Source organism: Arachis ipaensis, chromosome B5 (assembly GCF_059453495.1).
Source record: "Arachis ipaensis isolate K30076 ecotype BB chromosome B5, ASM5945349v1, whole genome shotgun sequence".
NCBI classification, from domain to species: domain Eukaryota; kingdom Viridiplantae; phylum Streptophyta; class Magnoliopsida; order Fabales; family Fabaceae; genus Arachis; species Arachis ipaensis.
The window spans coordinates 69,398,925-69,404,508 of NC_142440.1; positions in this window are offsets into that span (position 1 = coordinate 69,398,925).

Genomic DNA, 5,584 nt, shown 5'->3' on the forward strand with positions numbered 1-5,584 from the left:
GGAGCTTGATATCACTTTGCCAAAGCTGCTGGAGACCTCTCCACCTAAGTCACCATCATCCTTCACAACATTTAAGTGGGTAAAATTATTATCTCTTAGCTTTCTCATTCAACTTGAATATGGTTTACTTGAGACAGATGGTCAACTTAGAGCTCTTTGTGGCTATAAGAGTAAGAGGGAGATGGTTAGTGGTAAAAATTGTCATGCAAGGTTCAATATGGTTGCATGCTCCAAAATGAAGTATCATGGTTGGAAGAATACTAAATTGTATGGGTCTAGGAAGCTGTTTGGATGCCTCAGTGAGAACTCAGATTGCCTGCCACCTGGTTGGAACACTAATGATCAACAAGAAGACGGGTGCAAAAGCAAGATTTGGACCCCGGAATTCATTCTGGCAATCAACACTCTTGGGGCCTTGTCACTTACTTTAACTTGCTTGAAGGCTTTTTGCGCTTACTTTGGGATCCCGGAGGATACTGGAATTGCAAACATTGGTGGAGATTCAAGGATCAGTACAAGCACAAGCCACCATAACAAAGGACTCCCCAAATGTCCAACTTAAGGACTTTAACTAAAAGTGCTAGGTGGGAGACAACCCACCATAGTATGATTGTTCCTATTTCAATTTTAATTTTATTTCGTTTTGTTTGTGTTTAAGTTTTATTTTATTTCATTGAACCTGGAATTATTCATAACATCCACATTAGCATTGCATTTTTCATTCTACATAAAGATTAAAAAAAAAATGCACGCGACGCGTAAGCATCACTGACGCGTCCGCCTCACAAGTGCATTAGGAAGAAAAGAAAAGTGAACAGAGAATCACGCGAGAGTGTGGCTGGAGGCGTGCCTTTGGCACAAATTAATCCATGCGACCGCATGGATGACGCGTTCGCGTCATTAGCGAAATAGCCTCCCCACGCGTCCGCGTCACCCACGCGAACGTGTGGCCCTGTAAAATCGACGTCAAAAGGTGTATGGCAGAGAGTTGTGATGGAGTGGGGCTGGACTCGTGCTAGAAGCACAAGCCCTACCACGCGAACGCATGCCCCTCGCGTCCACGCCGTTTTTCAAAACAAGGCCAACCACACGATCGCGTCCCCCACGCGACCACGTCACCCTAAAATTTGGCAAAAAGAGTTTCAAACAGAGAGTTGTGCGACCGGGAGGCTGCCCTCATGCTATCACTCCACGCGAACGCATGACCCACGCGTCCATATCACTTCATAGAAGCGCTATCCGCGCGAACACGTGACCCACGTGCTCGCGTCGCCTGCGCCGCACAACTTATCCAGATCAGCGCCAATTATCTTATCTTTTCTTTTCTAATCCTAATTTCTTCTATCTTTTCTTCTTTCTTCTTCCTTTTCTTACTTTCTTCTTCTTCATCTCTTTAACTTATCATCCCTCTTCACTTCCATTCTATTTTATCTAATTTATTTGCATACTTTCATTCATTGCATTATTTTCATTGGGGTTAGAAATTTATTTGGGTCATTATTTTCTATATTTTGCTTGTGGATTATTAAAGGAATTGTTTGACAATTATATATTACTTTTTAAAGGGTTGCTTGCATGTTCAATTTAATACATTCAATAACTTATTTACCATGCATGCTATGTGTTTGTGAAAACACCCGTATGGCATTGTGCACTATTTTTAGATTTCTTTTATTCTACTACTCTAAATGCTTGCTTTTCACAAAACCCTTTTTATATTTTATTAATTAAATATAATTGTTATTCAAACATGTTAGTTTGAAAGACTTGGTAATCTAAATTTGACATGGAATGCTTGATCTATGCTACTCATGCCTTTTCCAGCATGCCAATAAACATCTTGCATTTAATTGTCATTACATGAACTTGCTATATTTCCATTGATGAACTTTTCACATGTAGTCATGACCATGTGTTAACGTCATTCTTCTTTATTGTGCATTGATTACCACCTTTCCCGCTCTCTTCCTTGCTCTAACCCTTAGCTTTAAAAGTTACTTTCTTTTTCCCTTTTCAGAATGGCCACCAAGAAGGGTAAAGAGAAAGCTACTCCCAAACCACCGGCAAGGAAAGGAATAAAAAGAGCCCCAGCTGAGGAACCACAACCCCCATCCACTTGCACATCTTAGCATGCACCGAGGACGGTGCAATCTTTAAGTGTGGGGAGGTCGATACCGACTTCCAGGGATTAGTTACCTTCCTTTCAACACCAATACTCTATTTTCTTTGTTTGTTCAATGCTGCATTTGCATGTTTGTTTGATTTTATGCATTTAGTTACTACTTAGTTTAAGCAATATTTTCTTTTTCAAGAAATTTTTATAGTATTTCACTAATTTAAATTGAAAAATTTGTGTTAAACTTGTTTGGAAGTTGTATTTGGAACATGGTTTTTGAGCCAAAGAACCACAACCTGTGAGATTTTGAGCTTATTTATATGGTTACATTATTTAACCGTAAATTTTTATTCTTGTGTGTTTTCTTCTCTATAATTGCAATCTTTGCTTTGTTCCATTCTATATGTCCATTATTTAGTGTATTTACATGCTTGCATATGATTGAGGCCATTATTTATTTTTGCTCACTTATCCCAAATAAGCCTACCCTTTTATGTCACCCTTGTTAGCCACTTTGAGCGTTTTAATCCCCTTCTGTTTTATAACCACATTACTAGCCTTAAGCAAAAAAACAAATTAAAAATCCCAAGTTGAATCTTTGGTTAGCTTAAGATAGATATTGTGTATAATTTAAGTATGGGGAATTTTATGGGAACATGGGATGATAGGAAAAAGTAGGGAATTAAATTGAATAAGTTATTTGAAAATTTGGGAAGCATGCTCATGTGAAATCAAAATAATTAAATTACCATGTGCATTGATAAAAAAAAAGAAAAAAAATTATTAAGTAATTAAATAAGGGGATACAAATATATATATATATATATATATATATATATATGAATTACCCCAAATGCAAAATAAAAAGGATCAATGCACATGGGACAAAATTCAAAAATAAGTTTGATACATGAGCATGTATTACAAAAGTGGGAAAATTTGGGTAGCTAGGTAAAGCATTTTAAATTATATAAAGTATGTATATGTTAGGTGAGATCATAGACTAATCAAGGATTCACTTTGTTAGCTCACTTAGCCTTATATATATACATCCTTACCTTTACCTCAGCCCCATTACAACCCTAAAAAGACCTCATGATATTTGCATTGGTATGCTAAATATTTATTGATTGGTTAGATGAAAAACAAAGTTTAGAAAGCATGATTAGAGAAGAGTAGAGTGATTGACCCTAGACACTTGAGAGTTAGAGTGATATACACTACCAGTAAGGGTTCAGTGCTTGATTCTATGTTCCCTGCTTTCATGAGCTATCTTCTTACAAGTTTACTTGTTTTCACTGTATAATTTGAATTGGTGGAATTTGGTTTGTACTTGTCTTGGAGAACTTGTTTGCTTTTAACCAAGTAGGTAGAAATATTTTGCATGTAGTTGCATCCACATAGATAGGTTGCATTGCATACTCTCTATCATTCCTCTTCACTCCTTTATAGCTTCTCTTGAGCTTAGCATGAGGACATGCTAATGTTAAAGTGTGGGGAGGTTGATAAACCACTATTTTATGGTTTATCTTGTGCTCAATTGAGTGGATTTTATCAATCTTTCATACACTTATTCATATGATTTGCATGAGTTTACATTTTCCTTCCTGATTTTGTGCTATAATTGAAAACATGCTTCTTATGTCTTAATTTTGATATGTTTAATCTTCTCTTATTACCATTCGATACCTTGATATGTGTGTTAAGTGTTTTCAGAGATTACAGGCCAAGAATGGCTTAGATGATGGAAAGGAAGCATGCAAAAGTGGAAGGAATACAAGAAGTTGAAGGAACTGCAAAGCTATCAGCCTGACCCTTTCGCACTAAAATGACCATAACTTGAGCTACAGAGGTCCAAATGACGCAATTCTAGTTGCGTTCGAAAGCTAACATCCAAGGCTTCACAACGATATATAATTTGTCATAGCTGCCTCGATGCCAGGCGATGCGAACGCGTAGATCACGCGGATGCATGACCTGGCAAAAACGCAATCCACGCAAACGCGTGGACGACGCTTCCGCGTCACTTTCCCGCGACCTGTACGTACCAGAATACACTGCGGGCAATTTTTAGGCTATTTTTGACCCAGTTTTCGGCCCAGAAAACACAGATTAGAGGCTATAAAGTGGGGGAATGCATCCATTCATAAGGATGTCTTCCATTATTCACTTTTGACAATTTAGATGTAGATTTAGAGAGAGAGGCTCTCTCCTCTCTCTTAGGATTTAGTTTTAGGATTTAGAATTATTTCTTCTTCATCACAGGTTCAATGTTCCTTTAATTTATTTTTCTACTTTAATTGATATTTATCTTTTCAATTTAGCTTATAAACCTTTCCATGCTAGATTTGAATTTATGTTTGAATGTAATTTGAGGTATTTCAGATTTATGATTGCTTTATTCTATTTATGAATGCTTTTAATTTAATTTAGATATTTTCTTTCTTTTGGTTTTGGTTAAGTAATTGGTAACACTTGAGTTGTCAAACTCAGCAGTGGTTGAAATTGGCAGATTACTAATTGATCTAGATCGCTCTAAAGCTAGTCTTCCCACAGGGATTAACTAGGACTTGAGGATCAAACTAATTAGTCCACTTGACTTTCCTTTGCTTTAGTAAAGGTTAACTAAGTGGGATTAAAACTCAATTCTCATCACCATCGATAAGGATAACTAGGATAGGACTTCTAATTCTCATACCTTTCCAAGAGCTTTATTAGTTATTATTTTAACGACTTGTTATTTTACATTACTTGTTCCTTATTTTAAAAACCCCCAATTTACAAGACTCACAACCAATAATAAGAACACCTCCCTGCAATTCCTTGAGAAGGCGACCCGAGGTTAAATACTTCGGTTATCAATTTCAAAGGGGTTTGTTACTTGTGACAACCAAAACTTTTGTAAGAAAGAAATTCTTGTCGGTCTAGAAGCTATACTTACAACGGGAATTTATTTGTGAAAATTCTAGATCGTGCGAGAGTTTCGTTCTTCAAGGATATACTGAACAAGTTCCTAGCCAAGCTCTATCCTCCCCAAAGGATCATCAGACTGAAGACAGAGGTCCAAACATTCACTCAGATGGATGGATAGTCATTGTATGATGCATGGGAGAGATACAAAGCTTTAATCAGGAAGTGCCTACCAGAAATGTTCAGTGAATGGGATAGACTCCAAAACTTCTATGAAGGATTGACACTAAGAGCTCAAGAAGCACTTGACTATTCTGCTGGAGGTTCAGTGCAACTCATGAAGACAGCTGAGGAAGCTCAAAATTTGATAAACACTATAACAAACAACCAATACTTCTATGGTCATCAAAGGCAACGCCAACCAGCTCAAAGGAAGGGTGTATTGGAGCTGGAAGGTGTGGATACCAATTTAGTTCAAAACAAGGTGATGCATCAACAGATCCAACAGCAGATGGAGATGATGGCCAAGAGGATTGATGGTCTTCAAGTTGCAGCAAT